This window comes from Cupressus sempervirens, chromosome 9 (assembly GCF_028749045.1).
Source record: "Cupressus sempervirens isolate cs-2001-9-10 chromosome 9, ASM2874904v1, whole genome shotgun sequence".
Classification (NCBI taxonomy): domain Eukaryota; kingdom Viridiplantae; phylum Streptophyta; class Pinopsida; order Cupressales; family Cupressaceae; genus Cupressus; species Cupressus sempervirens.
Window position 1 is genome coordinate 340,036,110 of NC_143126.1, and position 13,850 is coordinate 340,049,959.

Consider the following 13,850-nt stretch of genomic DNA (forward strand, 5'->3'; position numbering starts at 1 on the left):
TGAAATTTCAAATGAAAAAGGGAAAATACAACAATAAACATGTGTTCAAAAGAAAGAAGGATATGTCTAAAATACAATGCTACAAGTGCGATAAGTTTGAACATCTTGCCTTAAAATGCCTTGAAAGACTCAAGCGTCAAGCCTTAATAGAAGAAGTCAAGGATATAGAAAGAATGGTATTTTATTCATCATTATCAAGTGAATTAATGACCAACATAAATACTTGGGTTATAGACAGTGGAGCACGTATAATTGGATTCAAAGAACAACTAGATAGTCTTGATGAAAAATCAGATGAAGAAGTCACCATTGGAGACAACAACACACACCTTGTGAAAGGAAGTGGGACTTGCACAATTTAATTAAAAACCAGAGTTTCGCTACAACTAACTGGAACTCTAACATTAAGAATGCATATAGAATAGGAGTTCGTGATGGATGTTTGTATGAACTATGTAATGTTCAAATCAAGCCTTGACTGATGATGTTTCAACTAAAAATGAAATTCAGCATAGAAGACTAGAACATCTTAACTTTCGTGCCCTACTTTCTATAGAAAAACTCATTATAGGGTTACCTACATTAAATTCTAAACATGATGCAATATGTAAGGGTTGTCATTAGGGAAAAATTCTAAAGTGACTTTTTATTGGAGTGGACACAAATCTAAAAATGTACTTGAACTTATTCACATTGATTTATGTGGATCAATGACAATACTCTCCTTAGGAGGATTTCTGTACTATGTTTTTTTGTTGATGACTACTATAGGAAGACCTGGATTTATGTACTATGTTTTTTTGTTGATGACTACTATAGGAAGACTTGGATTTATTCTCTAGAAATTAAAGAATCAAATGAAGTATTAGCAAAATTTATAAAATTCTAAGCCTTAGTTGAAAATATGACTGGGAAAAGAATCAAAACTCTAAAGTCAAATAATGGGGGAGAGTATATCTCTGAAAATTTTAGGGAATTTTGTAACACTACTAGGATTAAGAGGGAGTACAATGTTCCATATAATCCTCAAGAACAAAACAATCGTAGAAGCTGCTAAGGCTATAATGCATGATATAAATCTTAATACCTCATTTTGGGCTAAAGCCTCCAACACTGTCATCTATATTCAAAACAAATGCCCTCACTCTAGTCTTTACAACATAACACTCGAAGAAGCTTTTACTCGAAACAAGCCTTACTTAAGTCACTTAAGAATATTTGGTTGTCCAGTCTATATTCACATTCCTAAGAAGAAAACATCAAAACTAGACCCATCAAGAAAGAAATGAGTATTTGTGGGGTATAGTGAATCATCCAAAACTTATAGGATATATGTTCTTGGTTAGAAAATTATTGAACTATAAAGAGATGTAACTTTTGAAGAGGACATAGCATTCAAAACATCTAAAATCATTGGTGAGATAGATGGTGAGGCACCTCTAGAGCTGGAAGCAGATTCAAACACTGAACTTTAGAGGGAGACAATTGTAGAAAGTTATGATGTTTGTGACATTGTACCCAAAACTAAAGAGAAATCAGTTGTCTCATCTAGATGACTATTCAAAATCAAACATACAACAGATGGAAATATTGAAAAATACAAAGTGAGATTTGTTGCCATAGTTTTCTCTTAGAAGGTTGGAATTGATTACGAAGAAACATTTGCTCGAGTTGCTAGGTACACTTTAGTAAGGACCATAATTGCTATTGCTGCCTCAAAATGATGGAAAATACATCAAATGGATGTAAAGATTGCATTCTTGAATGGTATTATAGAAGAAGTATATTTAGAGCAACCTGAAGGGTTTATTATTCATGATAGCACTTCTTATGTTTGCAGAGTAAAGAAGGCTCTCTATAGCCTCAAATAAACCCCTAGAGCATGGTTTGAAAGTATAGAAAGTTATCTCACCAAGTTGGGATTCTTCGAAAATGAAGCAGATCCTAACCTCTACTTCAAGGTAACAAATGCTCATATGTTAATCCTAGTTATTTATGTTGATGATTTACTAATCATAGGTGGGAATCATCTCATTCTGAAATGCAAACAAGATCTTGCTTCCGAATTTGATATTAAGGACCTGGGTCTTCTGCATTACTTCTTGGGACTAGAAGTATGACAAGAAGAGAATTGTATCATCCTAAAGCAAGGTAAATATGTTAAGGTTGTAGCTTCAATCGAATTGATTTGATCATGAGATACATTGTTATTGGTAAATCATCATTTAGACAAATACTTTTACATCTACTTATATATATATATATTATGTTATATAATATATATAATATTATATATAGTATATATATAATATATATATATGGCTATATGTATTATTGTTAATATATTATTATTATCTAATGATGGTTAACCATAGAGATATGTCACTTCATGAGACATGTCTCCCCCTCTCATTTATAAGACATTCTATTAAGCATTTGTACGATACTAATACAATGGTAGTGTTATTACATTTGCTGAAGCGACCCTAGTTACTCAACATGGTATTAGAGCGAGGCTGCAAACGTAAGAAAGTGATTAAATGAATCAAAGAGATCTAAGGAACACACCTTCCCAAACCTAGTCAGTGGTAATAATAAGCTTCAACAAAATACACCTACAAAAGGGAGATATTTCCCATTCAACTTCAGAGAATTACCAGGGTCTTTGGCATCTACAGACAACGAACATCAAATCTGTGAATAAGATATGATGGAAAAAAGGATGCACAGGTACATACTAAATGAAGCATATGATATGATGATCAAAGTAAATCCTTTGCAGTCCACAGATAAGCAACGATAGAGTAGCTGATGCAAACAAGAATATCAGGCAATTTGAATCAGAAATATATATATATATATATATTTGAAGCGGTTATTCAAACTATCGTAGCAGGGACAAGATGGATAGTTGAGATGATAACAAAACAGACAGTTACATATTCAATGTCCACGGAGGTGAAGTGCAGTCAAAACTTTACCAAATAAATATACATTTCTGTCAGCAATGTGTTCAGATGGTTATATTTTATAGAAATTTGAATTTAGTTTTTCGACGATTTTTCCGAGAGATATTTAATTGGAGTAATAGAGAGGCATCCATTTTGATATGATTTTGGAAGTTTATATTTATGTTCAATGGGATATTCTACAAAGTTTTGACGGAGTTGATTATTATTGCCGTGAACAATGAAATATTTTAACATGAGGATATTGAACTTATTTAAGCTTGAGGCGGATTAGTAAATAATGTTCAATTGTGCATGAGCAGGAGAGATAGGAATTTAAAACAACCATTGTCGTGAGTCTGGAACATGCAAGAGTTTATCACAGTAATCTTTATGGAAGCATGGGATTGACTCAAACATGGCCATTCAATGATTGTTTCTGAATATTAGTCAATATTTATGTGCTAATAATAAATGAAGTTGGGAATATTGAAGTACACAGATCGAGCTCATTTACAGGGAGTATAGAGGGTGCTACTATGGTAGTTTGTTGAAGAGTGGGGCTACATTTCACATTCCAACAACACGGATTACATTGGTTAAGGAGCATAGCTGGTAGACTAAGTTTGGTTAGTGTCGCAACTAATAGAATTAGTGATTACATTGGTTAAGGACTGTAACTGATTAATATGATTCTTCCTTTGGCATCAACAGGTGAAGATATTAACAACAAACTTATTAAGTAGAACCTTGGTAACATTGAGAAGCCTGGAAAACAAGGAAATCAACATCATTGTGAGTGCTAGAGAAATTATGACATAACTAAACATAGACAGGAATCCAATGACCACAGTCTGGAACCACAGAGCCTTCGAGCTAGCCACTTTGAAGTTGTAGAGAAACATTTCTCCATTACCAACGTTGTTGTTGGGATAATTTTTCTTAGGGCACTACCGAGTAAGATATCAGTTTCACTAACTTACCAACTTAGGCATGATTCAAACCACTAGAGACATATAGACAAGAGGATGGGAAGCAACAAATGGATAACTCTGAATATGATTGAGTAACATCTGGATACCACATGGAACATTCTTTGGAATATTTCATCGGCAATAAGTCTCACATCATCCAAATTTAAACATCATTTGTACAAAGAACAAACTACCAAAGAGTGCACATTAATGTTATCTGCATGGTAGGGGATTTGAACTGCAATATTCTTATATGCCATGGACTTATTAGTGGGGCCTGATAGTTTATGGTCTTCACTCAGATTGTTTGAAAGGACAAATATTTAGAGAACTTGTGGCTTTGTTCTTTAAGATCTATCACACCATATGATAGAGGGGCTGCAACAATATTATGGGGGAATACAACCATTCACCACAATATTTGTATCATGTATGGAGGCTATGATGGAGTTGGTGATGTTTATTATCAATCATGAATGGTAGTTACACATTTTCTAGAATTGTCAAATCTGAAATGACTTAAACACCTCATAATACTAGAGCCAATAGGAATGATTCAATTCACACAAATTTTTATCGTTTAATGATATCAAAAGTAGTAGAAATAAGGAAGTTGTTGAATGATATAAGAGTGGGAACTATACATTCTGGGGGGAATAATAACCAATGTTCCATTCCCATTGTTTGACAAATGCTTATATGAATGCATTTTCTACCTTGACAGATATGGACCTTCGTTGGTGCAACTTGTATCAAGGATGCACATATAAGTATTCATTAGCTTTTAGTATTATGTTTATCTACTCATTGTGTTATCTCTCTTGATTGTATTTCCATACATACTATAAAAGATTTTTTCCTTGATCTTTTCCTTTATGTCTGGGGATGTTCTTGCAGGAAAAGAAGGTTGGTACTTTGCACATGCTACCAAATATTGTGTAGACTCAATCTAATGACATCAGCTCCAAAGAAACTTTGATCTAGAATTTATTAATTAACTAATGATCAAGATGGATAAAAGGAGGCTATTGAAGCAAATATTCTTGATGATTGAGATTATGGGTATCCTTCTATATTAAGAGGGAGTCTCGCACTTCTTCAAAAGAAACATAGGAGATTAGAAGATTAATACTCGGAGGGAGTCTAAAAATACATGTGTGCGACTACATGTTTTAGATGGGCCTACCTTGTGTACATCATGAGGAAATAACAAATTATCACGAGAAAGTTGGAAGATTGATTTTAGATTTTGAGGGAGTCCGACAGGCATCCTTGGGTGAAGAGAACCTCTAAGGCAGTAACTAGAGGACTTGACTTCCCAAGATCCTTGTTTAGAGGTAGAATTTTGAGGTGCGATCTCTTGTTAATGATCTCTTCTCTATAAGGGAGAAGTTCGAAGTGAAATTCTTTGTAATGTACTTCTTTGTGAGAGAAAAGTTTGAGGTCAAAACCAAAGTAACGTGAATCAGAATCGGCACGGCCGAATCGAATCATGAATCGGGGGTGAATCGCCGGTGAATCGGCAAATTTGAAAAAACCTTTTAAATGTAAAGATTTTAACAAATTTAAGACTTATTTCATGCACCCTTTATTGAATATAACTTAAAAACACTATAACATCATCAAATAGAATCTAACATAAATATTAAACATAAAATCCGTCACATATGTAACTATGTTATCATTATGTACTAAAATGTAAATTGTATGCTAGCTGAAGTAAATAAAAATCAAATGATCATAATGATTCAAATCATAGAATCAGTAAGATGAAATCATGAAGATCTATAAGACATCAAATCATAAATGTATGTATAAATCTAAGATGAAGATCCATGAAAGTTTGAAACATATGTCTATCAGTGATTCAGTATCATTATCAATATCTATACAGTGTAAACAAAATATAAAAACAAGGCTCCAACTCAAGCCTCATCATCCTCATCATCATCCTCTAGCTCTGCTGCAGCCTCAATCTCAGCCTCTGAGTATCCAGTTTGCCTATGAGAAAGGCGTGTAAGGTAGGTCCTAGAGGACCGCTGCCATGTCCCCTGCATGGGCAATGGGCTCATGAATAATGTCGCTAGGGCCTGCGTCTGTGCGTCTACCAATGCCTGAACATGCTCTAGCTGCCTCCTCTGCCCTGGCCACAGCCTCAGCCTCTACATCCACCTGGTCAACCCACGCGCGGTCTTCCTTAGTGAAGATTGGGTCCACGGTCTCTGTGATCCACTCTGATTCTGGATCTATCTCCTCCAGAATGATCGGAGAGGAGTCAGTGCTCAAAATCTGTCTGATCCTAAGACGAAGGTTGTAATGAACAAAGACAAGATCATTCAACCTCTGCACTGTCAACCTGTTTCTTCTCTTCGAGTGGATGTGCTCAAACATGGACCAACTATGCTCACATCCAGAAGCGCTGCTTGGTTGACTCAGAATGTGGATGGCAATTTTTTGAAGGTTTGGTGTTGTGGCCCCAAACATTTGCCACCATCTATCTGAAATAAGGAAAAAACAAAAACAATTAGTCTCATTTATAAATTACAACTCTAAAATTAATGCATTATATAATCAACTTGAAGTTTAGAATCTAGATTCATGAACATTGAATATATTATTAATTTTTACCTGGCTGTAGTGTTGTTTGAGCATTTATGGCCATTCTGCCATAGAAAAGTGGCCCCTCCTTATTGTTGAACTGGTCTAGCTCAACAATCGCAGCAGCGCTATTTTCATCGCTACTCAATCTCTGAATCACTGTGTATAAGCCAGTGAGAACCTTCGCATCCGCCTTGAACTCAGGACTGAAATGAAATGCCAGATTCAGATAGTAAGCTGCTGCGTGGATGGGTCGATGGAGCTGATTCTGCCATCTCCTATCGATGATGTCCCAAATAGGGCCATACCTCTCCTGCACTCCTGCATATTGGGCTCTGATGGCCTCCTTGGCCCTATCCATGCCCTCATAAATGTAGCCCATAGAGGGCTTCTCGCCACCAACAGTTCGTAGCAAAGCTACAAGGGGCTCAGTGACCTACATATAAAGTAAAACAAAAAAATTGAGTCAAAACTTAAATATAAAATAATATAACTTAAAGTAAAAGCAAAATACTAAATGTTAAATTGCAATAAATTTACCTTAAGGATTTCTCTAGCGTGTTTCCAAAAACCATCCTCATCAAATATGCAATCCGCCACATCTAACCCTATAGTGGTTGTAGCGTAGGAAGAGCAAATCCACTCCTGCCCAACAAACATGCTCCTCAATCCATCCCTTGATGTCAACAAGGACTGCAAGGTGATGAAATTCGAGGCAAACCTCGTGATACTTGGGCGAGCTAACTCCTTGCCTTTTGTGTACTTCCTCATTGTGCTAAGGACAAATGCATGATTATAAATGAATTTGCATATGTTTTTTGCCCTTTCCACACATGACTTGACAAACTCAAGTTTGCCAATTTCCTCCAACATGAGGTCAATGCAGTGTGCCGCACAAGGGGACCAAAATATGGTGGGGTGCCTCTCCATCAAAAGTTTACCTACAACAATTTTAAGTCAATTAGAAACTCAAATTTCAAAATTCAAATAAATTTATTTTCAAAACTTGCAAAGTTAAAAGTTTACTTGCTGCAACATAATTTGCTGCATTATCCATCACCACCTGGATCACATTTTGTTCCCCCACCTCTGCTATAACTTCCTCAATAGCCTCACATAAATATGTGGCATTTTTCACATGTGCAGAAGCATCAATGGATTTTATGAACATGGTATATCCTACAAGTAACAAAACAACGAATTATAATATTAAATGGATCATTAACAAATTAGCATTCAACAGATCAAAATTTACAATTTATGTAGGAAAGTAGAATGTTCAATCACCTCCACAGGATACAAGAAAATTGAGGAGTGTTCTATTCCTCCTATTGGTCCAACCATTAGTCATGATGATGCAACCCTTTGCAATTGATTCCTTTCGGTTCTCCTCGAGGTCAACCCTCATGTCCTCTACCATCTCATCCAGGAGGTATCCGCTCAACTCAGCCTTAGTGGGGGCTTTAAACCCCATACTACAAATAGCAACCGCATCTATCATATTCTACCAATAAGGAGCCCTGTCACAAATAAAAGTTTAGATGTCAAAGACTCAAATTATAAAACAAGTAGATATAATTAAAGTTTTACTTTTACTTTTAATTTTAACTTTAAAGAAAACAAAGAAAAAAGAATCAATTACCTGGCTGCAATAAATGGAATGTTGCAAAAGTACCAAAATTTGCATATCTCCTTTCTGGCAACATCGTGAATCTCCTTGTTCAAACCCATGCCCTCAAGTGTGGGTTGGGAACCGGGAGTAGTGCGGGGCACAAAGTAACTATCCATTTTGTTTTTCCGCACTCTAGGCTGCAATAGGTTGGTGCGGGACTCTGTTTCAGTATGTGATCGACTAGCACTAGCACTAGCACAAGCAGAAGAACTAGGATAAAAAAGGAGGCCTAGAAGAACCCTCTCCAACACAACCTACGGATGCGGAAGCTGATGTGGATGCGGTTGCGGATGCGGGAACATGGGAGCCAATACCCCTTAACCCTTCAACTTGCATTTTCCTATTTGCTTTGTCTTTTTCAATTTTTTCTAATGCCATTAAGCAAGTGCGTTTTGCCTCAGGAGTTTGGTGAGTGCAAACTGTAACATCGTGTCCAAGTATAGCAGCAATGTGGAATTTCAATTTATAAATACCCCCGGAAGTTATTTTTTCTTTACAAAACATGCATTTTGTTTGATATTTGGTTCTTCCAAGAAACTCTTCATTATATTTCCAACATTCATCTTTTTTACCCATTGGAATTTGCGAAAAATGAGAGCAAAGGCTGCTGCAATAATTTTTTTAATGTAAAATATCAAAGTTTGAAGTTAATAAAAATTAGAAAACAACAAACCCTAGTTTGCAACTTAGTAAAAATAAAGAACATTCAAGATTTACACTAAAATTCTTGAAAACTGTAGAAATTTAACAAAAAACGCATAATACAATAAAAATTTAACAAAAAATGCATAATACACTAACATGCAAGAAAAAAATAAGCACTTACCTCTTGCAAATGAGTTGAGGAGTGTTGATATTGGCTCCTTAATGCTCCCAAAGCAATTGATGGGCTCCCCAAATGGCTTGCTGATCTCTTTGGTGCTCCTCCTTCTTGCCGGTTGGAAACCTATGGCTTTTCTTTTCTCTTCTTCTCTCTCACTTTTCCTCTCTTCTACTCATGCTTAACAAATAGAAGGCCCTTTAGGGTTATAACAAAGAGAATAGGTCAAAAACAAAGTGAAAAAAACAAGTGATTTAAAAAAAAATTTCAACTTCCCTTTTTACATGCCGCGGGCGATTCATGGCCAATTTTTAAAGGCAATTTTGGCGATTTTTACATGAATTGCCTGAATCGCCGATTTAGGCGATTCATGGCCCAGAAATCGGCGATACGGATTCATGATGCAAAAAAAATCGCCCAGCATGAATCTGGTCGCAGAATCGCCGATTCAGGCGATTCTTGTTACTATGGTTAAAACCCTTGTTCCACCCTCTAGGAGCAGCTATGGTGGATCCACCCTTTGACTTGGTTCATGGTGGATAACATTTGAGTTACTATGTGATGCTGTTGTGATTTATGTCATGAAAGGTGACGATCTTTCATTTGATATGTATGAGGTCACTGTTGATGATTTTAGCAATAGCTTGACCATGTTATCATGATAGACTTCATTAAGTTGTTGTCCTGGAATGTGCTAGTAATCATGTTAACAAAATGTATCATGATCGAATACATTAAATTGTTGTCCCATCATGAGCCATAAATCATGATACTATGGATTTTGTTTGTATTCTTGATCCATTGTTGTGATAAACTACATTAAACTTGTTGTCCTACAGTGTGTCTGAAGGCATAACAATAAGTAAATCATGATAGTCCCGGATTCAATCGAAAATCATGAGATCAAGACTGACTATTTGATCGACTATGTTTGTGTCCAGGAATGTCGTGGAAATTAGATAGTATATATATTCTTAAAGGGATATAATTGTGTATAAGCGTTTTCGATGCAAACTCGAATATGAGATTAAGAAATTGATCATATCCTCCCTCGCTAAGAGGGAGTGTTTAAGTAATAGCTTCGGTTGGATTTGATAAAATTAATATCAATATATGGAATAGGTTTACACATACATATACATATGTATAAATATAGACATATACATACATATATGCATAGGTTTGATTTCCTCCACATACTGAAATCACAAGCTACTTGATACTTTATGATCATGCCCAGTTCTTCTCTACATTTGTTGTTCTTGTGTTCTTGCTCTATTATCATGATAAAAAACGTATCATGATAGACTACATCAAGTTGATGTCCTAGAGTGTGTTGGAGATCACGATACTTGTCATAATGGAGACTATAGCAAGTTGATGTCACTACGATAATGTTGTTATCTGATTGACGACGTTCAGTTGTTGTCGCGCAGTGTGTCGGAGATCAGATAACTCATATCCTTCTTGGATATATAATAATATAATTATTGGTAGTTATGATGATGTTGATGCTAGGGTTTATTATGTTTATGAGATGATCATATTGATCAAATCCTACCTCAAGATCATGGTACTGATCATGATGGATTGCATTAAGTTGTTTTCCTTGAGATCATGACTGTTATCTGATAGACTACATTCAATTGTTTTTCTAGAGTGTCGGAGATCAGATAACACATCTTTCTAAGATATAAGATATTCTTTTGGTAGGCATCAAGGAATTAATGCAAGTGCACATAAGAATATAAGTATGATGAATATCATATGATTGATATTTCTTGTTGAAACATACTTTGGATTATATTGAAAGATAACATCTAAGTTGATGGATAGATGTTGATATCCTTAAATATGCCATTCCAGAGATATCTTATTGAGATGATATCTCTTCATATACTTGAGAGCATAATGTGTTCTATAACAATCCTCCTTAGCTAAGAGGGAGTGTTAAGGTTGTAGCTTCAATCGGATTGACTCGATCTCGGGATACATTGTTGTTGGTAAATCATCATTTAGACAAATACTCTTACATCTACTTATATATATATATATATATAAAATTTTTAATATATTATTATTATCTAATGATGGTTAACCATAGAGACATTTCTCTTCATGAGACGACTCCTCTCATATTTATAAGACATTCAATTCAGCATTTGGATGATACCAATACAATGGAGTGTTATTACATTTGCATAAGCTATCCTAGTTACTCAACAAATTACACTATTGAATATTCTAAACACATTTGGAATGATGGACTGCAAACTTATGTCTACACCCATAGAAACAAATCTACTTAAGTTAAAGATGCAGCCTCTGAGTCAGAATTAGCCGATCCTACACTCTATCGTCAGATAATTGGATTCCTAATTTATTTGGTGAATGCAAGGCCTGACACTTGTTATGTTGCAAATATTCTCAGTCAGTTTGTGCGTGAACTTAGAAAAATACATCTTGTAGTAGAAAAACATATCATGAGTTATCTATGTGAAACAATTGAACTTGGATTAAAATATGATAATGTTGATATATATATATATATTTTGAAGAAAATATTAATCCAAGTCTCATAATAATACCTAATGATTATTATCAAGATAATATTAATATCTATGATCAATATTATTATTAATACTACTGACCGATTATATACCAAGAGAATCGGTCTTAATAATAATCACCGATTATCTTGTAAAAGCAGATCATGTTTGTGAAGCACAGGTTATGAGGAATGGCAATCTGCACTGCGGTGTCTGATGACATGTCCCTGCATGGGACAAGCCTCCTCTAATTATATTTACAAGAACAGGATTGCTGTATTTGGAAAACACCAAGGTCACCGGGAGACGGGGAGACTTTGAGGTCTTCGGTACTGGTACTGGTACCGGTACGGCAATTTTTCAAATAGGAGACGGGGGTACTTGGAGACGGCAATTGTTTTTTTTTTTTTTTTAAAATAAAAATAAATTTTTAATAGTTTAAACTTAAAGAGTCTAATACTAAAAGTAAATACAAAATTTCAAAATTTCAAAATAGTAATACCGTAAGACTAAAAGACTAAAGTAAATAATAAATTAATAATACTAGTGTTGTCACATTAAAAATTAAAATAGATTCATATAGTCAAACTGTCAAAGATTATAATAATAATAAGCGGTCAGAGACAGAAGCACATTACTGAAATAGATTTTAAAACCTGACAAATTGGCATTGCTACAAAAAATTTGTGAAAATTATTGAATTATTCAACATCGATGCATGCATAGAGACACACTTGATTTCTATTTTCTAACTAAGAGTTAGGATTGCTTAGTTTAAAAGGGAGTAAATCATTTTGTAATAGTGTTTTTTTTCCAGTTACACAGATTCAACTAACAAAGATTCCTATATTGGTACTAGGATATTGCCAACAGCAGATAAACAAGTACGAATAACAAATATGACTTATACATCAAACTGAAACATGATAGTCTCTCGAAAAAACAGAAATATGGGACCAAATACATTCATGTTAACATACATAAATCCTCTAGTCTATCACTGTTATCGCTGAGTCTTTATCAGCAAATAGATGCTTGGTTTTCATGAGGAATAATACTATTATCAAGCATTTGCATATCAGATTTCTGTAACATACGTAATACTATCTTCTAATGCACTAACAACAGTTTTTGCACCCTAATTCCTCAGCCGCATAAATTTATGTGATTTGGGATCTTTACTGCAATCCTGTACAGCTTCCAATATGTTGTCTTAGACTTGTATCGTGTTCCAGTAGGTGACGTACATCACCAAGCAGTTGTTACGGAATTCATATAGTACCTTAGATTTTTGCATTAAAAACATTTAAATGAGGGCTAAAATATATAAAATTATTTAATATTATATTTTACATTTATATTTTATCAGGAGACTTCGGGGAGACTTCACTTTTTGGATTAGGAGACGGGGAGACTTCAGGAGACTTCGTCATGAAGTCTCCAACCTTTTTTGAGGTCTCCGGAGACGCGAAAAGTCTCGGTCTCCGAGACGCCACTTTTAGGGGGGAGACGGGTCTCCTGGTAACCATGGAAAACACATTACACAACATTATTACATCTGCAGCATCCTCTACTTAATAAATTCTGCATTTATATTAGGAGTATAATTGGAATATACTTACAGTATTGCAGCCAATACATATGTTCGAATCTGCAAGAAGAATTGGGAATTACATAAACACATAGGTCCATGTTAGTGAATCAGTTACATAAGGTATACATATAAAAATTAAAAGTATTACTTCTGACTCTATTTCATTAACACTTGCAACAAAGTATGTGCGATCCCACCCTAAAGGTGCTAAGGGAGATCCTAAGTGAATTTGACCAGTAGAGGGATAGGTAGGAAGGATAGGCGTTGTGTTCGTCTTTCAACCCCAGAAAGTTCTCCATGTAGAAAGTTATCTTAGGGTGAAGACCCCTGCAGGGGCTAACCCATTAGTATGAATGAGCTGCTTCTAAAGTCATCTCTAATGCACTTACTTAACTCCTGTTAGGGAGGAAGAAGATGGGGTGGAAGTGAGTAATCTCAATCCTAATAAAGCCAAGAAGGGCCGAAGTCTTTGCAAATCAATCTCAGGCCTGGCTGGAAGGGAATGAGGTAACACCAATAAGCTCTGAAGAGCAATAGGCTAGGAACAAGTATTTATTACGACCCTTTGACGAATCAACAAAGCCATAGAGGCGATGAAGGTACCAAACAAGATCAAAGATGGTTTGAGCTTGAAGGGACGAGCCTGAAACCGAACAAGGATAATGTTCTTGCGGAATGGACGCTAGTGCAAAGAA

The 13,850-nt window shown here is 35.2% G+C and overlaps 1 protein-coding gene across 1 annotated transcript in view; it reads left to right on the forward strand.

Moving 5' to 3' along the window:
- The window catches only part of TTN8 (Structural maintenance of chromosomes (SMC) family protein), a 188,954-nt gene that overhangs the window by 124,848 nt on the left and 50,256 nt on the right, over positions 1 to 13,850 (forward strand). The window lies entirely within an intron of this gene.